The sequence below is a fragment of the Cervus elaphus genome, chromosome 33, assembly GCF_910594005.1.
Source record: "Cervus elaphus chromosome 33, mCerEla1.1, whole genome shotgun sequence".
In the NCBI taxonomy this organism is placed as follows: domain Eukaryota; kingdom Metazoa; phylum Chordata; class Mammalia; order Artiodactyla; family Cervidae; genus Cervus; species Cervus elaphus.
Window position 1 is genome coordinate 62,442,967 of NC_057847.1, and position 25,566 is coordinate 62,468,532.

Below are 25,566 nucleotides of genomic sequence, written 5' to 3' on the forward strand. Positions count from 1 at the left end.
CATGGGATCTGAGGCCTCAGGAGTCAGACTCCTATATCTACAGATTTCTTCCTATCACCCTCCTTCAGTCGGGGTCCTGGGGATGCAACCCTGAGAACCAAAATACCTTCAGGCAAGCCCCTTTCCAGGCCCTTTCCAGTCCTAGCCCTGCCTCCACAGACTTCCAAATGGGGCTCTTCTCTTGGTGTGCAATGCAGCTGTATAACACAGTTGTACAGTGGGAGAGAGATACCATTCTTCCAGCCCCTGGAGACAAGGCCCTCCAACTCCTGAGCTCATCGGCCCTACTCAGTATGTCTGCACTCCATTTCCCTGGCTTCCTGCTCTAGGTACATATTGTCCCCTACCCCAGTGCCATTTTCCAGCCCTCTATCATGGACATTCCCATACTACATGACCGGGATAACCCAAAGAGTGCAAGCACATCAATCATGGTCTGGCAATGGGGATGAAAGATGAACTCAGCTCTCACTCATCATCACAAAATCAGTAATGTGTGCAGAGAAGTCAGGTCCATTTATGGGGGGCTATGAACCGAGAACTTCCAGATGTTCAAGTGGTTTTAGAAAAGGCAGAGGAACCAGAGATCAAATTGCCAATATCCGCTGGATCATCGAAAAAGCAAGAGAGTTCCAGAAAAACATCTATTTCTGCTTTATTGACTATGCCAAAGCCTTCAACTGTGTGGATCACAATAAACTGTGGAAAATTCTGAAAGAGATGGGAATATAAGACCACCTGACCTGCCTCTTGAAAAACCTGTATGCAGGTCAGGAAGCAACAGTTAGAACTGGACATGGAACAACAGACTGGTGCCAAATAGGAAAAGGAGTACATCAAGGCTGTATATTGTCACCCTGTTTATTTAACTTATATGCAGAGTACATCATGAGAAACGCTGGGCTGGAAGAAGCACAAGCTGGAATCAAGATTGCTGGGAGAAATATCAATAACCTCAGATATGCAGATGACACCACCCTTATGGCAGAAAGTGAAGAGGAACTAAAAAGCCTCTTGATGAGAGTGAAAGAGGAGAGTGAAAAAGTTGGCTTAAAGCTCAACATTCAGAAAAGTAAGATCATGGCATCTGATCCCATCACCTCATGGGAAATAGATGGGAGACAGTGGAAACAGTGTCAGACTTTATTTTTCTGGGCTCCAAAATCACTGCAGATGGTGACTGCAGCCATGAAATTAAAAGACACTTACTCCTTGGAAGGAAAGTTATGACCAACCTAGATAGCATCTTAAAAAGCAGAGACATTACTTTGTCAACAAAGGTCCATCTAGTCAAAGCTATGGTTTTTCCAGTGGTCATGTATGGATGTGAGAGTTGGACTGTGAAGAAAGCTGAGTGCCGAAAAATTGATGCTTTTGAACTATAGTGCTGGAGAAGACTCCTGAGAGTTCCTTGGACTGCAAGGAGATGCAACCAGTCCATCCTAAAGGAGATCAGTCCTGGGTGTTCATTGGAAGGACTGATGCTGAAGCTGAAACTTCAATACTTTGGCCACCTCATGCGAAGAGTTGACTCTTTGGAAAAGACCCTGATGCTGGGAGGGATTGGGGCCAGGAGAAGGGGACGACAGAGGATGAGATGGCTGGATGGCATCACCAACTTGATGGCCATGAGTTTGAGCAAACTCCAGGAGTTTGTGATGGACAGGGAGGCCTGGCGTGCTGCGATCCATGGGATCGCAAAGAGTCGGACACGACTGAGCAACTGAACTGACTGACTGACTGATGCTCTGTAACAGACTAAATGACACATTTGCAATCACTCCCACATGGCTGCCAAGAGGATAGCAGAGCCATTTGAGTCCCCATCAGGACTAGATTTTCTTCCCCATGCATGGATTCTGACAACCACACTAACACTTAGTACCTCAATTGCACAACTTCTAAATGAGGCAAAGTAGAGCTTAATTTTACATTCAGTGGTGCAAGAAACTTCAAAGTTACTTCAAATCTCTGATGCAATCTCTTGACAAAGAAACTGCTTATCAGGGTGTACAGTCCTGGCCCAGAGTGTTCAAAAGGATGGTAGAAAGCATTCTATCCAGTAGCTGTAAACTGGCAGCCTCTCAGCTGATTATGATTCACAAACATGTTCTGTTGGGTTCTGGTAATGCTTACAAATAAGGAAATTTCAGCTTTTAAAAATCCAGAGTCCTCACTTATCTTGAAATTCAAAAGATCAGACAAATTAAGTGCATAATCCATCATGGTAGCTGTCAGCTGAGACAGAAGTTGGAGCTCCTCCATTCAGGTGGGTGGAAACTCACTAGTTCTCCACACTCCCCACCACTCCCTATTTGTATCCATTTACATTATCCATCCTCCCCCTCATAGGAATTGGCACCTGCAGCTCCTGTCTAGGCCTTTCATTTCGCATCAGAGTCTAAGGAGGCTCAAAATTGTAGAATGACTGGATCAATTCAGACTGGAACTCTGCTTTTGTTATTGTTTTTCAACAATATGTTAACTTTTCTTTCTTATTTTAAATTATCATACAGCAAAATTGACTTTTTTGTACAGTTCCATAAATTTTAATGCATATATATATCATGTGGTAGTGAGTTTCTCAGTCATGTCTGACTCTTTGCAACCCCATGGACTGTAGCCTGCCAGACTCCTCTGTCCATGGAATTCACAAGACAAGAATACTGGAGTGGGTTGCCATTTCCTCCTCTAGAGGAAACTTCCAGACCCAGGGATCGAACCCGGGTCTGCTACATTGCAGAGATTCTTTACCATCTGAGCCACTAACGAAGCACATATATAGATTCATGTAACCTTTACCACATCAGGACATAGAATGGTTCCATCATCCCCCAAATCTGGCTCAAGTCACCCCTTTACTGTCACTCCCTCCTGCCACCCCTAACCCTGGAAACCACTGATCTATTCTCCATCACGACAGTTTTATCTTTCAAGTCTATAAGAAAAGTGGAGTCACACATGATGTAACCTTTAAAACAGGCTTCTTAGAAGTAGCATAGAGGCTGAAACAATCACTTGAGACTTTGGTGTATTGGTAGTTCATTCCTATTTATTCCTGAATGGTTTTCCTCTCTGTGGGTGTACTACAGTTTGTTTGTAGACTGAAGTTTTTTACTCAAAGTTCGGAGGGGTTTTTGAGACGTCAGGCGGTGGGGTGCTGGCTCAAACTGGATCATGAAAGTTGAGTGCTAATGTTTCAGAAATGATGCCAGCCAATTGTTGAACAAGCTATTTAAAAAGCTAAATCAAAAGTAAAGGTAATAAATACTCAAAGCTTGTCACATTCTAATTAAGCTAGTTCAGTTTACTATCCTCTAAGCTGTGAAATTGCTGTGTCTATCATATCTATGTGGTGGGAAAACTGCACAATGATGTACAATGTCCCTACTTAGTGTTCAGTGACATCATATTGATGTCATTAAATCCATTTACTAGGACACCATGGCTCTAATCTCTAAGAACCATGACTCCCCTACAGAAAATCCTCACCCATTTCCTCACCCACTTTTCTTAGCTGCCCCAGACCCCCACCCTAGCCTTTTTTATGGAATCAATTTGGGTAAAGAAAGTCCCCCTGGGGAAAAGACGGGGGGTGCAGAGCTAGACAGCAGAATCCTGACATACTACACTTGGCCTGAAAGCAGCACCAAGACAGTGCAGCGGGAAGTGCCTCGAGCTGGAGGGAAGATGCCCGGGGATTGCTCTCCCCAGACAGGGGTATGGTGCAGTTCTTTGTTTCCTGTCTCCCCGCCTTTTCCTGTAGCACAAATCCCAGTTGGGAAGATCTTCTGCCCAACCTCACTCCTTGTCCAACTCCTCCCTGTACTGGATCTCTTCAGTAAAAGGAAGCAGCTGGTGAGTCAGAGCTTTCAAATGGCCACCTGCAGGTCCCCTGCTTCAAAGGCGCACCTCCCAGGGATCACCAGGATGAGCAGGCAAAGATGAAGTGATGGGATGGGGAGCCCTGGACCCCCCACTTCCTACTTCAACTGAAGCCCCTTCGCTTTAATACTACACTTTAATGTTTTATAAATGAAAGACCAACACAAGATTTCCTTTGAAAATGGTTTCTGCTGATAAAAGGAAACCAAAATTTTTTGAACATTAACCCTGAAGCATCTTTAATCTGAGCTATAGCAAAAGTCTCCTAAGTGGTCTCCCATTTTCTACTCTTGCCACCTCCCTTCCCCCCACTCCCCCTTCCCGTTCCCCTCCTCTCCCAACACACACACACACACACACACACACACAGCAGAAGAAACAGCAGCCACAGTGATCCTGTTAAAATGCAAATCAAATCATGCTGCTTTTCTCCTCAAAACTCTGACAGCTTCCCTTAGTGGTCAGGATGAAGTCTGAAGTTTTTAACAAGCTCCACAAGATTCCACAGGTTCTGGCCCCAAGCTCTTACTCTGAAGTCATTGTCTCTCACCCTCTACACTTATCACACACCTGGCCTCCATCCTGCTCCTCAGAGGCACCAAGCATGTTCAAGCACATGGACCTTTGCACATCTTTCTGGAATGCTCTTCCTCTGAGTATCCACATTGTTACCCCCTCAAACATATGGCCAATGTCACCATCAGTGAAGCTGTCTCAAGTCCTCCTATCAAAACTGGTTCTTTTCACTATAATTTTCTCTCTCCTCAACCTAAAATATATGTTTCATAATTTAAAAACTAAGCCATGTTCATTTCAGAGACTGCAGAAAATATGAAAAAGTACAAATAAGACAATAAAAAAATCCATTACTATAAACCCAGAGATAGTTAACATTCTGCTGTATTTCTTTCTAGTATTCTTCTTTTCCTTTTTTTTGGTCTTATTCTTTTTCACTGTTAATTGTGCACAGAATGAAATAATCAACAAGATCTACAAAGCTTACTGTGAAGAGCAAGTTTCCTACCCTTCCACAGTCCCTACCCAAGCCCACCACCGCCAACAACTTTAACAACTGCCTACAAATCTATTTTTAAAAATTAACAAATTGGACTTAATTAAACTTATTAATAAAAATCTTTTCACAGTAAAGGAAAATAACAACAAAATGAAAAGGCAACCTACAGAATGGGAGAAAATATTTGCAAACAATGCATATATTAACTGACACAGGGTTAATATCCAAAAATACATAAACAGCTTATACAACTCAATATTTAAAAAATTCAATCAAAAAATGGGCAGAAGATCCAAACAGACAGTTTTCCAAAGAAGACATACAGATGACTAAAAGGAACCTGAAAAGATGTTCAACGTTATTAGTCATAATTAGAAAAATGCAAATCAAAACCACAATGAAGTACCTCACACTGGTCAATGACTGTCCTCAAAAAGTATATAAACAATAAATGTCGGAAAGGACATAGAGAAAAAGGAACCCTTGTACACTGTTGGTAGGAATGAAAATTGGTACAGACATTATAGAAAACAGCATGAAAATGCCTTAAAAAACTAAAGGTATGGTCTAGCAGTTTCACTCCCAGGTACATATCTGGAAAAAAATGAAAACTCTAATTCAAAAAGATACATACATCCAATGTTCAATGTTCATTGCAGCACTGTTTACAATAGACTAGACATGGAAGCAACCTAATCTCCATCAACAGATGAATGGATTAAAAAGATATAGTCCATATATACAATGGAATACTACTCAGTCAAAAAAAAGAATGAAGTATTGCCATTTGCAACAATGTGGATGGCTCTAAGAGAATATTATACTTAGTTAAATGTCAGAAAAAGGTAAATACTATATGATATTGCTTACATGTAGGATCTAAAAAATTATATAAATGAATGTCTATAGCAAAACAGAAACAGACTCACAGACATAGAAAACAAATTTATGGATACCAAAGGGGAGAGGCAGAAGGGGAAGGACAAATTAGTAGTACAAGATTAACATACACAAACTACTGCACATAAAATAGATTAGCAACAAGGATCTACTGTACAGCACAGGGAATTGTACCCAGTGTCTTGTAAAATCTATAATGGAATATATCTATAAAAAAACTGAATCACTGTGTTGTACACCTGAAACTAAAAAAAATATTCAGTTCAGTTCAGTTCAGTTGCTCAATCGTGTCTGACTCTTTGAGACCCCATGGACCACAGCACGCCAGGCTTCCCTGTCCATCATCAACTCCCAGAGTCTACTCAAACTCATCTCCATTGAGTCAGTGATGCCATCCAACCATCTCATCCTCTATCGTCCCCTTCTCCTCCCACCTTCAATCTTTCCCAGCATCAGGGTCTTTTCCAATGAGTCAGGTCTTCGCATCAGGTGGCCAAAGTATTGGAGTTTCAGTTTCAACATCAGTCCTTCCAATGAACACTCAGGACTGATTTTCTTTAGGATGGACTGGTTGGATCTCCTTGCAGTCCGAGGGACTCTCAAGAGTCTTCTCCAACACCACAGTTCAAAAGCATCAATTATTCAGTGCTCAGCATTCTTTGTAGTCCAACTCTCACATCCATACAGGACTACTGGAAAAACCATAGCCTTAACTAGATACACCTTTGTTGGCAAAGCAATGTCTCTGCTTTTTAATATGCTGTCTAGATTGGTCATAACTTTCCTTCCAAGGAGCAAGCGTCTTTTAGTTTCATGGCTGCAGTCACCATCTGCAGTGATTTTGGAGCCCAAAAAGATAAAGTCTGACACTGTTTCCACTGTCTCCCCATCTATTTCCCATGAGGTAATGGGACCAGATGCCATGATCTTACTTTTCTGAATGTTAAGCTTTAAGCCAACTTTTTCACTCTCCTCTTTCACTTTGATCAAGAGGCTCTTTAGTTCCTCTTCACTTTCTGCCATAAGGGTGGTGTCATCTGCATATCTGAGGTTATTGATATTTCTCCCAGCAATCTTGATTCCAGCTTGTGCTTCTTCCAGCCCAGCGTTTCTCATGATGTACTTTGCATATAAGTTAAATAAGCAGGGGGACAATATACAGCCTTGACGTACTCCTTTTCCTATTTGGAACCAGTCTGTTGTTCCATGTCCAGTTCTAACTGTTGCTTCCTGACCTGCATACAGGTTTCTCAAGAGGCAGGTCAGGTGGTCTGGTATTCCCATCTCTTTCAGAAAACATTACAAATCAATTAAACATCAATGTTTAAAAGTAATACAAAAAATAAATTAATTAGAAAACACGTTTCAGCTTGTCTATTGATTTCCACTATGGAAGGCGAGGGCTTCTCTGGTGGCTCAGCTGGTAAAGAATCCACCTACAATGCGGGAGATCTGAGTTCGATCCCTGGGTTGGGAAGATCTCCTGGAGAAAGGAACAACTACCCACTCCAGTATTCTGGCCTGGAGAATTTCATCGACTGTATAGTCCATGGGGTCACAAAGAGCCAGACACGACTGAGCAACTTTCACTTCACTTCACTTCACTTCATGGAAGGTGAGGAATTAGCTTCTCTCTTTCCACTTCCCTTACCACACAGCCACATACTTTCTGTCTCTTTCCCCCTAATATATACTACTTTGGGATAGGTCAACAGTGAGTTATATAATTATAACTATGCAAATGCTTGAATCATATGTGAGTACGCTCCAGTTATGTCCAACTCTGTGCGACCCTGTGGACTATGGACCACCAGGCTCCTCTATCCATGGGGATTCTCCAGACAAGAATACTGGAGTGGGTTGCCATTTCCTCCTCCTCTGGGGGATCTTCCCGACCCATGGATCAAACTCACTTCTCTTGCATATCCAGCACTGGCAGGTGGATTCTTTACCACTAGCACCACTAGGAAGCCTTGAACCATACACTGTTATAGTATTACTTTTTCTTTCCAATTATCTCTGTTTTTCCTGGAGATACTACCTGTATAGTTTCCTGTTTTATTGTTTCTTTTGTTCTGTTTGCATCAACAATCAAACATCAAACATTGCATAACAGTCAAACATCACGAATTGCCTATTTCTTGAAGTACTTTCCTCCCTTCGTCTTGTGACATGGTCTAGTCTAAATGGTTTCCCTGTGTATCTGCAACACAGCTGACTTCTTGGAATTTCTCTTCACCATCATTCTAGTCATATTCTCTTTCCTGACCCTGATATCTTTATTTTTCTTGGTTTATTCTGTTGTTTTGGTAGAGAACATGCTGCAAATGCTTCCTAAGAAAGGCTGCATGAAAGACACATTATTTTTAAGAATCTGTAATCTGAAAATGTTTCTGTTCTAGCCTCACAACTCAGATAATTTGTCTGGAAGTAGAATTTTAGCTCAGAAATCATTTTTCTTCAGAATTCTGAAGGCATTGCACCACTGTCTTTCAGTTCCCAAAGTTTTCTCAATAGAAACCACACTGATTAATGATCCTTTGTAAGTGATGTATTTTTGCTGTCTGGGAGCTTCAAGCTCCTTCTCTGGCTTAGTGTTCTGAAAGTTCATGACAATATAAGTGTAGGACTTTTTTCATCCATTTTACAATTGTGATGGGCACTTGGTGGCCTTTTCAATCTGGAAACTCGTATTTTTTTAATTCTAGCAATGTCTATTGAATTCTTTCTTTGACAATCCCCCTCTCTCTTGTGTCTTTTTTTCTCTCTTTCTGAAATCCCTATTATATGGACCTCCTAGGCTACTTTTCTAATTTTTTTCATCTTTTCTATCCTATATATCCACCTCTTTGTCTTTTTACTCTAGTTCCTAAGAGGTTTCTTCAAGTCTCCTATTATTCTACTGTGGTTTTCATTTTTGCCATCACATTTTCAATTTCCAACAGCTCTTTTTTTCTCTGAATATTACTTTTTATACAGCATTCTGTTCTTTTCTCAGGGTTGCAGTATCTTTTATCTCTCTGAATATTCATTGAGAATTTTCTCCCTCTCTCTGCCCCTGTCTTACAGATTTTCTTCTCCCTGAACAGTCTGTTTCCTCCAAGTTGTTTTTTTTTCTGCACATTTGGCTTTTGTTTGGTCTTTCTTATTAGAACCTTTCCTCAGATGTCTGGTAATCCTTGGCCATCTGCTCCTCTGAGGATCAGGGAACTAAAGTGCTGATTGGAAGCTCTGTGTGCACAGGTGGGACTTGCTGACTATAAAGAGTTTCACTACATACTGCGATCAGACTGCACACTTTGATTGGAAAACTCCAATACCACTGTCTTCAGGTCTTTCTTGAGATAGTCAGACTCTCCAGAGAAAACTTCTCCAAACCCCTGCTGGAGCACATAGGCCTAGCTGCCCTACTCACAAGGAGAGAGGGCCTCAGCGTGCAGTACATATGTACTCACTTAATCCCCTATTTGAGTCCGGTCAGCTTGCCATCCTCTGCTGGTCAGGCAGTCTGCTCCAGGGACTAGAGCCCCAGTCTTCTGCCAGAGGTACCCGGCTCTCCTCTGTGGAGAAAAGGAGATGCTCTGAACTGATCTTCTTTATTTGATCTTCTGTCTTCTACATACACACACACCATTCCAGATTCCCCAACACACCCATTACCCACACTTTGGGAGGTGACTAGTGTAAACCAAGTTGGTTCTCAGCTTTCTCCTCTACCCACTGAGGACGCGACTTTCTCAGGTTTGCCTCCCAGCTCCCATGCTTAGTCCTATAACCTCCTCTCCTTATTTCCTCATCCATGAATATCTAAGCCTTTAAAAAATGCCTTGCACTTCCGGGCCACTCAGTGGTTAAGACTCCATGCTTCTACCGCAGGGGGCACAGGTTCAATCACTTCATTGGGAAACTAACATCCCACGTGCCACATGGCATGGCCTCAAAAATAAATAAATAAAAAGGGGATTTATTTCATTCTGTGACGTCTCAGAAAGGAGTAAAAGGAGATATGTGTTTTCAATCTGACATTTGTGTTTATCTGCTTATTTGCTTACTGTCTATTTGCTCTCACTAGAATATACGCTCCGTGATGGCAAAGACTGGAATGCTTTGGTCACCCCTCTATCTTCAGACACTCCCAGAAGAGTGTCTGGCACATACTAAATAAGTGTTGACCAATAAATGAATAAATGTAAGAAGGAAGGAATATTCCTCTGGCTCTATTTCTATTTTGTAAGTTTTTACTCCTTTTCCCAAGTTTATTCTAACTTTCCTTCTCTTCAACTACGTCCCTTTTCCCCAAAAGTCTTCCCACTTCACTGCTTACCAAACTTTATTCTTCCCTTGCAATTTTTCCTCTTTCCTGACTCACTCCCAACTTTCCTTTCTACTACCTGGCATTGACTTCAGTCTCAATTTCCATGAAAGTGAAAAAAGTGAAAGTGTTAGTACTCAGCTGCATCTGACTCTTTGTAACCCCATGAACTGTAGCCTGCCAGCCTCCTCTATCCATGGAATTCACCAGGCAAGAATACTTGAGTGGGTAGCCATTCCCTTTTTTCTAGGTGATCTTCCCAACCCAGTGATCAAACCCAGATCTCCTGCATTGCAGGCAGATTCTTTACATTCTGAACCACCATGAAGGAGATAGAATTTTCACTCAGTAAAACACGCCCATTACATTTGTAGGAGCTGGGAAAACACAAAGAGAGAATACTTGGTTCCTGCCTTCTCTGGAAAAACATAATTTAACTAACTCTTTTTTAAAATCAAGACTTCTATTAAGACACTAATTAAAGCTAGGTTTCAAAAAAAAGAAACATCAAATTACCAGAGTGCCAGGAGCAGGTAGGTTAATAAGAAAAGGCCTGGGGATGCAGAATTTGAGGGATTATTGGAAGGGACAGGGGACTAAGCTTCTAGACAAAGAAAGGCCAAATTAACACTCACAGTTCTCACAGCCACTCTTATCCTTCCAACCCCACCTCTCCTGTATCTCCTGGTTAAAAAACAGGGCTAAATTGAAAAAGAAAAAATTGTTCATTTTCCTAGATGTTTCTTGAATTTTCTAGTATATTCTAGCCCTAGGTAAGCAATTCAGACATGGCATCTGCTCTTATGAAGTTAGAGCCTACTGTGAGATTCAGATTATAAACAAGTTAAAAACAAAATAAATAGTACAAACAGTAACAGGTGCTCTGAGGGAAGTACATAGTGTTCGGTAATAGAAGATAACAAAGCGGACTTCCTTAGATGGGGGTGGGCAGTGAAGGCTCCTCTGAGAAAGTGTAATGGACTTGTTGTTGATGCTGTGGTATTCTGAAGTTAATTTCCTACTTTTCCCAGCAAAAGTACTCTGTATCATTTTTGAAATTTCAGCTCTCTCCCATATGCAGCCATGCTTTTAGATCATGTGGGGTCCCACCCTCAGTTCCAGATAAAGGTCCTGACTGGCTTAAGCAAGTCTAATCCTTTCCCTACCTTCATGTCCCTCCCAAGGTGATTGATTTAGACATGGGTTTGTGACACAGTTTAGTCCAATGAGAGAAACTGAATCCTTCGACTTGAGCAGGAACCACCAGAAGAGACCCTCTCTCTACTCCTGGAGATTGTGGTATGAGGATGTAAGTTTGAAATAGTGACAGCCATTTTGTGATTGTGAGAGAGAGAAACAGTCTTCAGTGACAGAAGTTAAGCCTTTCTTGAAGCCAGAACTATTTCTGGACTTATTAGATATAGGAGACTTCCCAAGTGGGGCTAGTGGTAAAGAACCCGACTGCCAATGCAGGAAACATAAGAGACGGGGGTTGGATCCCTGGGTCAGGAAGATCCCCTGGAGGAGAACATGGCAACTCACTCCAGTATTCTTGCCCGGAGAATCCCATGGACACATGTAGCCTGGTGGGCTACAGCCCATAGGGTCACAAAGAATCGGACATGACTAAAGCGACTTGGCACACACATACACAAATTCTTTTTATTATAGGTAGTCTGAGTGGGATTTTCTCACTTGCAATCAAAACAATTGTTACTGCTAGACAAGTGATATTTAAGCTAAAAACTGAGAAAGAACTAACCAAGAGAGAAGAGGATGTAGGAGCATTCCAGGCACAGGAGCCAGCCCTAAGAAAGCACTGGAGAAGGAAAAATCTTAGTGTGTTCAGGGAATAAGTGGAGACCAGTGTGGGAGTCACAGGATAATAGAGTGAACTGGAGCCAGACTGGCAAGCAGGGGGTCATGGGAAGGAATCTGCATGCTTAGATTTTATTCTAAGGAATAGGAAATCCCACTCTGATTTGTGTTTCATGATAATGGGGTTGCTGAGTAGAGAATGGATTGGATGACTGGATAGGGGCATAAATGGGAGAGGAATATTAGAAAGAGCCTATGTGATTGTCTGGGTAAAAGAAGGTGGTTTCTTAGGCTAGGTAGTGGTGGTAGGGATGGAACATAACAAAAAACTAGATAGTTTTTTAGTCATTTCTTTAATTTACTTGTACATTTAAATATTCAACCACGGAAATGAAGAGTCTCTGTGTACCACTGTGTTAAAGTTCAAGACCTTGAGATGAAAATATACTTTTGCTATCCAAAAGAGACTTCTATCTAAAGGGAAAAAAACAGGAAAATGATTATAACAATATAAAAAGAACTGTGATGGAAGTAACTACAAGATGCACTGGGGGCACTGGAAAAGAAACCACTAATTTGGCCTGGGAAATTCAGGTACAGATTCTTTGATGAAATAGAGACATGGGTTTAAGGAGTTTGTCAGAACAGCAAGGAGGATATTCTAGGCTGAATGCCTCAGAAAGACATGGAGGCTTTAAAATAGTTTGATGTTGTTGTTGCTCAGTCACTAAGTCATGTCCAAATCTCTGCGACCCCATGACCTGCAGCACACCAGGCTTCCCTGTCCTTCACTATCTCCCAGTGTTTGCTCAAACTCATAATCACTGAAGGTGGTGACTGCAGCCATGCAATTAAAAGATGCTTGCTCCTTGGGGAAAAAAGCTACAGCAGAGACATCTCTTTGCCAACAAAGATCTGTCTGGTCAAAGCTATGGTTTTTCCAGTAGTCATCTATGGATGTGAGAGTTGGACTGTAAAGAAAGCTGAATGCTGAAGAACTGATGCTTTTGAACTGTGGTGTTGGAGAAGACTCTTGAAAGTCTATTGGACTGCAAGGAAATCAAACTAGTCAATACTAAAGGAAATCAATCCTGAATATTCATTGGAAGGACGGAAACTGAAGCTTAGGTTCCAATACTTTGGCCACCTGATGCAAAGACCCAACTCACTGGAAAAGAATTTGTAGTCAGGGGAGAAGAAGTCAGGTCCCAGAGTTCCAATTGCAAATGATCAAGACCATCCCCCCCAAGGAAAAGAAAGAAATGCAAAAAGGCAAAATGGTTGTCTGAGGCCTTACAAATAGCTGAGAAAAGAAGAGGAGTGGAAAGCAAAGGAGAAACGGAAAGATACACCCATTTGAATGCAGAGTTCCAAAGAATAGCAAGGAGAGATAAGAAAGCCTTCCTCAGCGATCAATGCAAAGAAATAGAGCAAAACAATAGAATGGGAAAGACTAGAGATCTCTTAAAGAAAATTAGAGATACCAAGGGACAGAAATGGTATGGACCAAACAGAAGCAGAAGATATTAAGAAGAGGTGGCAACAATACACAGAAGAACTATACAAAAAAGATCTTCATGACCCAGATAACCATGATGGTGTGATCACTCATCTAGAGCCAGACACTCTGGAAAGTGAAGTCAAGTGGGCCTTAGGAAGCATCACTACTAACAAAGCCAGTGGAGGTGATGGACTTCCAGTTGAGTTATTTCAAATCCTAAAAGATGATGCAGTTAAGGTGCTGCACTCAATATGCCAGCAAATTTGGAAAACTCAGCAGTGGCCACAGGACTGAAAAGGTCAGTTTTCATTCCAATCCCAAACAAAGGCAATGCCAAAGGATGTTCAAACTACTGCACAAGTGCACTCATCTCACATGCTAGTAAAGTAATGCTCAAAATTCTCCAAGCCAGGCTTCAACATTATGTGAACCATAAACTTCCAGATGTTCAAGCTGGATTTAGAAAAGGCAAAGGAACCAGAGATCAAATTGCCAGCATCCATTGGATCATAGAAAAAGCAAGAGAGTTCCCAAAAAACATCTACTTCTGCTTTATTGACTACACCAAAGCCTTTGACTGTGTGGATCACCACAAACTGTGGAAAATTCTTGAAGAGATAGAAATACCAGACCACCTTACCTGACTCCTGAGAAATCTGTATGCAGGTCAAGAAGCAACAGTTAGAATTGGACATGGAACAACAGACTGGCTCTAAATAAGGAAAGGAATACGTCAAGGTTGTATATTTTCACCCTGCTTATTTAACTTATATGCGGAGTACATCATGCAAAATGCCAAGCTGGATGAAGCACAGGCTGAAATCAAGATTGCCAGGAGAAATATCAATAACCTCAGATATGTAGAAGACACCACTCTTATGGCAGAAAATGCAAAGGAACTAAAGAGCCTCTTGATCAAAGTGAAAGAGGAGAGTGGAAAAAGCTGGCTTAAAACTCAGCATTCAGAAAATGAAGATCATGGCATCTGGTCCCATCACTCCATGGCAAATAGATGGGGAAACAATGGAAATAGTGACAGACTTAATTTTGGGGGGCTCCAAAATCACTGCAGATGGTTGGTGCAGCCATGAAATTAAAAGACGCTTGATCCTTAGAAGAAAAGCTATGACCAACCTAGACAGCATATTAAAAAAGCAGAGACATTACTTTGCCAACGTCTAGTCAAAGCTATGGTTTAAAAAAAAAAAAAAGCTATGGTTTTTCCAGCAGTGTCATGTATGGATGTGAGAGTTGGACCATAAAGAAAGCTGAGTGCCGAAGAATTGATGCTTTTGAACTGTGGTGTTGGAGAAGACTCTTGAGAGTCCTTTGGACTGCAAGGAGGTCAAACCAGTCAATCATAAAGGAAATCAGTCTTGAATATTCATTGGAAGGACTGATGCTGAAGCTGAAACTCCAATACTTTGGCCACTTGATGCAAAGAACTGACTCACTGGAAAAGACCCTGATGCTGGGAAAGATTGAAGGCAGGAGGAGAAGGATACAACAGAGGATGAGATGTTTGGATGGCATCACTGACTCGACAGACATCAGCCTGAGCAAGCTTCACGAGTTGGTGATGGACAGGGAAGCCTGACATGCTGCAGTCCATGGGGTCGTGTCGCAAAGTCAGACATGACTGAGCAACTGAAATGAACTGAACTGAATTGCAAAGAGGGACCATGATAGGAACAGCAGTGATCACCAAACATTCCCTGCATTTCCCAGGCCCTTTGCAGCTAAGTGACAAACTCGGGCCAATGGACTTTCAAGATGAATCTCAGAAGAGTTCATGGCCACCTTCCAGGTCTCTCTTTCTCCTCCATGGCAATCATGGAGGAAATGTGGTGAAAAGGAAACATCACATGTCAAAGCAGCCTGGATCTCTGAGTTACTGCACGGAGAATAGTTCCTCTGGAGAATCACCCAAACTTGCAACAGACCTTGTATAAATAAGAAATAAATCTTTGTTGTGTTAAGCCACTGAGAATTTGAAGTTGTTTGTTAATATGTCATAACTTTGCATGACTAATACGTAGAGTAATGGGGATAAGACGACAGAAGGGCAGGGGCCAGACCACAGAGAGACATGTCTGCCAAGTGCCCCAAACAAAGATTGAACTTTATCTTGTGGGGATTTAAGAATCACCAAAGAATACAGATGAATATGAGACCATTCTGGCAGCAGTGGGATGGATGAATGGATGAATACTTGGGTTTGGGCCTGGAAGGGGAGAAGTAATTCTTAAAGGCAGAGAAATTAGAAAAGAGGTGTTGGAACAGTACAGGAGAAAGACGATGACAGCATGAACGAAGGCAGTGGTATGGCACAGAAAGGAGAGTGTGACTTTGGTGGATACTTTAGGAAGGAAAATGCAGAGACTGAATTGGTGACTATTCACTGGGCACAGAGTTAGAGGAAACAAAAGAGGAAAGCTTTGACTCCATTAAGCCTTTATTTCCTTAGCCTTGATAACAAACCACCTCAATCACTATGAGTCCAACCACTGTCAGCACCAAGTTCAGTTCAGTTCAGTCTCTCAGTCGTGTCCAACTCTTTACAGTCCCCTGGACTGCAGCACCCCAGGCTTCCCTGTCCATCACCAACTCCGAGAGCTTACTCAAACTCATGTCTATTGAGTCGGTGATGCCATCCAACCATCTCATTCTGTGTCCAAGAGAGGACCAGAAAGAAGAACTTAAGGAGAAAGAAGCTCTTCTCCTTAAGTGGTTCCAAGGCAAATGAAAACACATGGCCTTGAGGCAGAGGAGCAGGGGACTAGGTCTGGTCCCTTTGACTGGTTGATTCATTGTATTTCTCTAGACTTCAGTTTCCTGGAATCATCAGACTTAAATATTTCCAATGTATCTTTCCATTTTAATGCCATACCTCTCAAAAAGGAAACAGAGGAGCAAGGGAAAGGATAGAAGAGGAAGAAGCCAAGTAAGGAGTTCAGCCATGACTAGCAAGGAACGAAAGGAAGAAAAGAGAAAAAAAACAGGTGTGGTTGCTCAAAATGGGATTCGAAGAGCCTGGGTTACCCCAGCAACCCATCTGTTCATCTCCGCCAATATTCAGTTGCATGGTGTGGATTTTGTCTCAGCTAACATGTCACTGTTTTTGCTTACTGCATTTGTATTTTTAGTTGCAACTATTATGATTATCCATAATTGACCAAAAAATGGATCAATGGCTAAAAAGTGGTAGTAATGAAAATCGTCATGCAAATACCATGACTCACGATAACATCTTAAATGTAAAGAACAGATTTAAGGACAAACGAAAGGAGGTGATGCAGTACGTGCTAGGAGAAGTGAAAATATGATTGTGATGATCAAGTTAAGAGAAATCTAAGTCTGTAAGTCAAGAATAGGAAGTTTGACCAAAAAAAAAAAAAAACCTGAAAATTGAATTGTATTCAACTGGTGATATATGTTCCTCTAGACCTCCAGGGTGGCCTCTTTTATAAAAAATGTTTTCCAGTAACAGCAGGAAGCCATGAAAGCTTCAGTGCTATTTTCCAACAAATTACAATGACTTCTCTGATAGAACAATAAGGTTTTTCCAGAACAAGTGCAAACACTGTAAGTGTTTCCCAATACACACCTGATGAATTGTATTGCTCAAAGTGATGGAGTAGCCAAAACTACCAAAGGCATCATAAAGGATTCACTCCTTATAGAAGAGGAGGTATATGCTGCACTACTGCCAAAAGTTTGTTAAAACCAACTACAAAAAAAAAAAAAAAAACAACAACTACAAAGGGAATGATAAATATTATGCTTGGAAAGAAAGCAGAACTATCAGGAAACTTTCTTTATCAAAGAACATCAGTAAATGTTGCAAAATGTCAACCGTATACAATGTGTGAGAAAGGTGGTATCATCTCTGTGCAGACATATCACTTTGTATATGGACAAAATTCAGTTCTGTTGTGGGGCACATGTATGCAAAGAGATGTGCTTTATGACTTCCTCCCTGCAAAATCTTTTTTAAAAAAATAGCTTTATTGAGATATGATTCATATTCCATATAATTCACCCACTTATAGTATACAAAGTCATTGGGTTTTGATATATTACATTATGGGTCTTTTAAAAATAGTGATTAAAAAGTATATATAATATAAAACTTGCCATTTTAACCATTTTAGGCATATAATGCAATGGCATTGGATGCATTTACAATGTTGTGTAACATCACCACTATCTACAGGACTCTTTTTTTACTGAGATACAGTCAACTTGCTGACTGTCTTTCTGCTAGAATCCACAAGCTGTTTTTCAGAAGATATATAAATCTCACTGCAGACAGCATTGCCTTGTTACAGAAATCTAAGGGTTGATACTGTAACTCTCCTACCGCCATAAACTCCACAAGGAATCTTTTCCCACCATTGGCACCACAAGTACCATGGGCCTTACGGTCATATAGCCCAAGCCTCTAACGGCCGCAGAACTCTTTTCTGCTCCGGGCACCAGTCAGAGCTGACAGCCTTGACTATAGTTCACTATATGATATAGTTCACTATATGAACTAGAGCAGTACCCCCAGGTTTGGAATAAGCAGTCTCCAGAATCAGAAGAAGCCTACCAAGAGTCATGCATTAGTTTCCTTCTTGGTGCCTGGAGGCTCATGATGTAATCAGTTGTCCTTTACTTTTGAGGAGATATCCTGACCTACCCCAAGGGAGTAGAAGCCTCTAAATATATTACTGATGTGGTGGGTCCCTGAATCTTTGTAGTGTTTATCTCCTACCTTGGAAGTGTATATGCTTTACCAAGGTGAGTTTTACCTGATCTGATTAGCATATGTGATATTCCATGGGATGTCCAGACAAACTAGACTATTTTATGATAGAAGACAGGAGAATTAACTGGGACAAAACCACGAATGAATGTTCTTGTCTTTTCCAAGTCAAGGCAAGCTATATCTGATCCTCTTTCCTCCCATCGAAGTACTAACCAGGCCCGACCCTGCTTAGCTCCCAAGATCAGACGAGATCGGGCGAGTTCAGGGTGCTATGGCCGTAGATTGATCCTCTTTCCTAATAGGGTTGAAAAAGAAATCCTTAGCCAGAGCAATGACCACATATCATATACCCTTAGCCAGAGCAATGAGCACATATCATATACCCGAGGCCATGTTAATCTGTTTGATAAAGAAATTGCATTCGGGATTACTAATTGGTTAAGTTTACAGGGGTCCACTGTCATTTTTCAGGATCCATCTGTGGGGTTCAGGTGCCAGACTGGTGTAGTATATGTGATATGATGGGGACTTCCACCTGGAGTCTTTAAGGGTGGTAATAATATCTGCTGTTACCCCCCAGAATGTAGTATTTTTAATTTTCTGTCTTGTTGGTGGGCAGGGTGAAAAGAGGTCATTTTAGGACCTGCCATTTGATTCTTCGCACAACCACATCTCTCCCCCACAAACCAAGAATCCAGTGTGGGGATTGTGCCAATGACCAAGTATATCTGTTCCAGTTACATATTCAGGGACTGGGAAATGATCACCGAGTGTGTCTACAGATCAAGGGAAGTCACCGTGAGCCAGACAGGGACCAGGACCCCATTTATCACCTAGCTCTCATACACCTAGCTTTCATGGCAACTCTGACTCTGTGTTCAACAGTCCTTGAAAATGTTTGGATATTTCCCTTTTCCCAGTGTAAAGCTACCAGAGTAAGTGACCATGGGCCCCTCTGAGGCAGGACTGGGACAAATCATTCCTGAATACATGGAGAGAGGATCTGAACTCTCCCTCCACTAGATGTGTGTGTGACTGGTTTAAAAATTGACTCACATTCAAAACTGGGCAAGGAATCATGAATTTTTATTGGAACAATGACTCTCAGCCTCCTAATCATCCACCCATGATTTCTTTAAAACAGTACACTTATGAGCTGCCCATCTATTTTGCCCCTAAGAAAATCGAGCTTGGTTAACTATCTTTAGAGCAATCTGTAGGTGAGGCCCCCTTAGATGCCATTCAATCTTGATGCTCACTGTAATTGTCCCCACCTGGCTGCTAACAGTAACACAGTGCCAATGGGCTCTAATGTTTGGGGTTCCTTTGACCCTTGTAGCATCTGTGAAACCAGTTCTGAAACAGCATCTCCTCTGTCAGGCCTAGAATACAGAACACAAGAACCACTGAACTTCTAAGTAACACTGGTACAACACATTCCTTATTGCTTTGGTCAATGGTGTGTCCTCTGGGCTCCTCCAAAGAACATAACCGACTTGTGGAGTTTTTACCCTTAGGCAGTATATCTACTATCATGTGACCACTTCTCAGCCTTTTCTTCTTCTACCATCTGGAATTTCTGTAATTTCTGCTTCAGTTAGTGTAGATCACCACTTTCCTCATGTGTCTAAGAGCCATCTTAGTAGCATGTTTGTACCATTTCCTAGGTATCTTTACCAGGGTATTAAATCCTGTATCTCAGAAGAGTGCTCTCATATCAATAAACTCTCATTTATTGAATGTATGTTCTGCCCCTTCCCCAGCACTGTACCCTCAGAATCCCATTCTCTCCTGGGTTCTGCTGCTTACAAGTTGACTAGGTCCTGCAGCTCCCTCCCTGGGCAGGCCCCTAATGTCCTCAGCTGGGTTACTTTGTGAATGAGCCCTAGACATTGGCTTAATGGACACAAAGAAGAAGAAAAAGACACATGTTGTCTTACAGGGAAGGTCTCTGCATCTCTTCAGGCAAGTGGGAAGCATCAGTGCTTGCAAGGAGATATGCCACCTGTGCAGCTTCAGAGGGTCTGAATCCCAGAGCCAAGATATTTGGAAGTAGGAACCCAGATGCTCCCAGCTCCTATCGTACTCTTTCCCAACCAAGGCCTTAACCTTGTAACCTTGGGAAGTTTAACTTCCTGTTTGTTGTCATTCAGTAACAAAGTCATGTCTGACTCTTCGAGGCCCCATGGACTGCAGCACACCAGGCTTCCCTGTCCTGCACTATCTCCTGGAGTTTGCTCAAACTCATGTCCATCGAGTCAGTGATGTCATCCAACCATCTTATCCTCTGTCATCCCCTTCTCCTCCTGCCCTCAATCTTTTATCCCAGCATCAGGGTCTTATCCAATGAGTCAGCTCTTTGCATCAGGTGGCCAAAGTATTGGAGCTTCAGCTTCAGCATCAGTCCTTCCAAAGAATATTCAGGGTTGATTTCCTTTAGGATTTACTGGTTTGTCCTCCTTGCTAACCAAGGGACTCTCAAGAGACTCTCATTTAGAGCTCAGTTACTCTTACAATTAAATCCTGGGCCCGAACCTCAGCTTTCTCTCGTGCTAAAGATGATGAAGGCCTTTCATAAGCTACCAAGGAGGCCCTCTGGATTCACACTTATATTTTTAATAACTGCTATTTAATCACTCTCAGCCTTAAGTTCTTTTTCCCAAATGGAGTTACTTGTAGCCACCAAACTTCACTGTCCTTAAAGTCACTATTTCCCACATATTGCTCTAAAGCCTAATACACTGCACGAGCTATCACACTGTCTCCCACCCACGTATCATGGCAGTTAACCATGGTAAGAGTTGCCACCCTGAGCCAGGGCCTATCTATGCTCCCCCTGCCACCAGTGATGAGGTCCTCACTGCCATCAGGCAGCACGTGCTCCATCCCCTCACTGATCGGTCAGCTCCTGGAAGGAGACAGGACCTTGGATTGGGCCTTTCACTTTAGCAGAAGCATCCTCAAAGAGGGCTGCTGGCTGACAGCACTCTTCCAGTCATACTCCCAGGAACTGGGAGGGGTGGGGGATGGGGAACAAGTCTGTCATTCCTGGAGGGGGACCTGGGTGGTGGACATTATAGAGCCCACAACAAAGGAAATGGTGAAAACTGGAAACATGATGAAATTGTGGTCACTGATAGATAATAACACTGACAGATACTGATAGACACTGATAGTCACTGATAGATACTAGTCACTGATAGGTAATGTTGATTATTCATGAGGAAGATTTTGAAATGAGAGATGCGATAAAAGTAATTTCTTGGTGGATGGACCTTGAGGACATTATGCTAAGTGAAATAAGTCAGAGAGAGAGAGAGACAAATACTGTATGATTTCTCTTATAGGTGGAATCTAAAAAAAAAAAAAAAAATTTTTTAATTTTAAGCCAAGCTCATAGATAGGACAGATTGATTGTTGCCAGAGGCAGGGGGTGGAAAGGGTGGGGGGAAATAACTTAAATAAAGTAAAAGTAAAACAAATAAAATTGTTGTTTTGTAAAAGTAAAATAAATATATAAAAATAAGCAGTAATTTCTTCATGACCATTTCTATGATTTCAAATGACTTGCTACAGAACATATCTCATTGATACAGTCCTTATTTTAGACAGCCTGACCCTGCATGGTCATGTGAAGGATAAGGCATCCAGGTATTTTTAAGACTGAACCATTGCATAAAGTGTTCAAAAATGAAAAAAAAAAAAAAAAGCTGATTTGTTGCCAGCATTTAATGGCTTTCCTCACTCACTGGAAAACAAAAGCTATTATGCATTATTTTATATATTTAAAAACACACCTGAATATGGCAATAAGACATAAATAGTTTTCAGAGCCAAATGAAACCCAAGAATAGACTAGCGATCTGTTCACTGTTATCTCCTGATTTGCAACCTCCAACTGTCTCACATTTGAGTGTGGTAAGCTCATGCACTGAGCATCTGACAAACATCAGATGCAGTCTTCAGAGAGAGCCTGCATCATAATTACTGGGTCTGTGTATGACTGAAATGTCCAGAGGCAAATACATGTGCCTTTCCCCAAACTTTCATAATTGTAAGACAGGGTTTTCTTGTTTAATAAATTAGGAAACAAAATTAAAATATAAGAAAAGATGAAAAAAGCAAAGTAAAGAAAGTGACTTGGTGCAGCTCAAATCAATGACTCAAGAGGTTGATACAAACAAATTATAGATGTCTTAAGGGGAGGTTGCCAGCAACATCATCCATCTCAACCCAATAAGACAATTATCATTTGATTTTTAACATATTGTTTTATTCTTTTATTCTATAATGAAGACAATTTGTAGTCTATATATTGTAATTTACCTATGTTGGCAGATAGGGGTCTGACAGTTCCATAAATGCAAGCATGTGCATGTGCACACACGTGCGCACACAAACACACAAACAGCCTTCAGCTACAGCAGATACGCTTTTACCTCTATTTAATATGGAGGTTACCCCATAGGACATGCATTTTCAATTGAAAAGATACAGATCCTAGTGTTAAAATCAAGTCTGAACCACAACACTAAGTTATCTGAACCCCTGGTGGTGGGGGGGAGGGGGTTGCTGTAAGTTTATCTAATTATTCTGTTCATTTGTATTATATTATCCTGTTTTATTATCTTCATAATTCCTCATTGTCATTATCATGTTATGTATCTATTTGTTTGCAGCATGTTGTCTTGACTAAAATTTAAGTTCACTGAGTACGAGGACCTTGTCTTCTCACCCCTGCCCCCTTATTACCTAGAATGATGCCAGGCACATTGTACAGACTTACTAAATATTTGCTGAGTAAGTGAATGAATGAATTTCTCACTTATCTATCCATTCATTCATCTATCCATCTATTTATCCATCATGTACCTATATATCCATCCATAAGAGAAAGCCATGCCTACTAGTGAGTTTGTTTTGTTATCTATTTGAAAGTTAAAGTAAGATATATATATATATATACAGATGTTTATATTTTATATATATATATATATATATATATATATATATACAGATGTTTATATTTTGTGAAACAGCATTCTGGAGAACAAGCCCTAAGGTTAAAATCCACAGGCCCAACAAACTGGTGGTTGAAAGTCATCTTCTAACATCACGTCCTTGGCTATTCCAGATGGGAATGACAGGATGACAGCCAGCAAAGAAAAGGACCTGGAGCAGGCCCTGCTGAGAACATGTTTCATCCGTCTTATTGTGCTTTGTATTGACTCCATATTTCAGTAACCTCCTCCCAAATACCTTATGAAACCAAGCTAAATCGCCCCTTTGTACAAGAGAGTATATATCTGATGCCCAATAATAACCTCTTTGTTCTTCCTTCCCCCTGCCCAGTACAATTCCATTTATTATCTAACCTTACTTAGGCATTTTCAGCAATCTTTTCATGTTCCTCCACACACATTTTCTAAAAAGCCAGCTGTGCAATTTAGACCATCCCTGGAGATTATTGACCAGTTGGGTTTGCATTTATGAGCACATAACTGAAGCTGACATGGCCTTTACCAGAATTAATAGCTCTTGGAGCAATTTGCTTTCACAGCATTTTACAAACAGCTTCATAATACATCTAAGGGCAAGGCAGGTTTTAATTAGTGTCACTAATAGCTAAGTATTCAGAGGTGAAGTAATTAAGCAGCTAGACCGATAGGAGCCAGAGGTGGAAGGTGAACTTGGAGTCTGTGCAGGTTCAAGGTGATAGAAGTTTCCACCTGTCATTGGAGTGGTATTGGGGAGCTGTTTTCTACTGAAATGAGTCTTCTTTTAGAGCTGACCAGGAATTGCAGCTGACACACTCAGTTTGTATGTGTGCAATATCATTTTGAAATACCCGGTGCTTCCTTCTACCCACTTTCTTTCTCTCTTTAGTTTCTCCTCTTATTTAATTTTGGTTACTCTGTTTTACAAGCAAAGCAGCTGTCTGCACGGGGACAAGGTGCACCATTCAGATTCATGGTTTACAGTTCACTAAATGTAAGCCTGCCTAATCCTTTCATATCATTGGATTACTCTCCCCAAGCAACTTTTCCCAGCTTTCATCATGAGAAATGGGCTCCCTGCCAAGAAACCACTCATCCCAGCTCAGGTCCACCTGGCTTTTCCTGATTGTCAACTCCTCCATCTTGGGCCATTAAAAGGGCTTTCAGACTGAATATTTGCACAACCACTTCTGAAAGCCAAACACAAAATCTTTGTCACAGAGTCACTAACTTCTATGCAGAATTGTGGTACAAATTATTATCAGACAAAGAAAGAAAACCTTTGATCACTGGGTCCGTTTTCTCTTAATAACATCTAATTAGATACAAATACATTTATTTAAAGTTTAAATAATAACCAAGTTCAGATCAGAGGATTTAGAGAAGAAAATGTGACTTCTTAGCATTAGGTGGCTGTATTTGGAAGATAGGTTAAGGTTAAGAAAGTCGTCCTAAAGTTCCTAAGTGCTCCATAAATGCTTCATCAATTAAACTTTCAGTGGATTTTTAGAAAATATTCATGGTTATTTGCTACCTAATTCCTTCCACAGGTCCGAAGAAGAGACCTTCTTGGATTTCAAAGGGAAAGGATTCTTTGTGCAAAACAGAACAAGGGGTTTGATTCACACACACTCCTCTGTCAATCACATCTGAAATTCTGAGCATGTGTAAACTCTCTCAGGGAGATAGCACAATAGCACCTTGCCATCCGATCACTGATTCTGATCCCTCCTAGGCTAAACTTTAACAACTGTAAGCAAGCAACTGGGGTGAGGGGGAGAGTTGATAGAGCCCCTTTCCAACTCAGGTATTCTGCGGGATTTTAGGACCTAAAAGCCACCTTTCATTTCACAGGCAAACACTCAGACATCTACCTTGAACACAAAATCCGGTTAAACTATTATGAGAAAAGTTCCTCTGTACCTGTACATTCTCCACTTTTTATACAAAACTTTCAGGAGTCTGAGTGTATTTAGCATTCGAGACACTGAACGTACACTCAACAGCAATCTGCTGGGTGGGCTTCCATTACACTATTTTATTGATTTCCTTGAGCCCAAGCACTCAAAAGTGGGAAGACAGAAAAATGCATTTGCAGTGTCTCAGGGTCTCCCTTCCGCATTCTCTGTCCTTTTCATTGCTTTCCAGAGCCGCCACAGCCTAAGGAGGTTGGGAAACAGTAAAGGGAGGTGGGCAGGGGGACACTTTATCCAAACATGGTAATAAAGCTAGGCAGAGCACTAGCCTTTCACAATCTCCTTCTTCCAACCTTCCAGATGACGGGGCAGGAAGCTCTAAGGTCTTGCAACCCACTCTCCAAAGATGGCAACTCTGATTTTCTGTTTTTGCCTTTTTTCATTTTTGGCTGCACTGGGTCTTCTTTGA

The 25,566-nt window shown here is 41.3% G+C and overlaps 1 long non-coding RNA gene across 1 annotated transcript in view; it reads right to left on the reverse strand.

Annotated features, from left to right (window-relative positions):
- Positions 1-9,245: 9,245 nt before the first annotated feature.
- LOC122688586 overlaps positions 9,246-25,566 on the reverse strand; it is a 40,984-nt gene continuing 24,663 nt past the window's right edge. The window contains exon 3 of the long non-coding RNA XR_006339514.1: positions 9,246-9,360. This is a non-coding gene — a long non-coding RNA (uncharacterized LOC122688586). The remainder of the gene's footprint in view (positions 9,361-25,566) is intronic.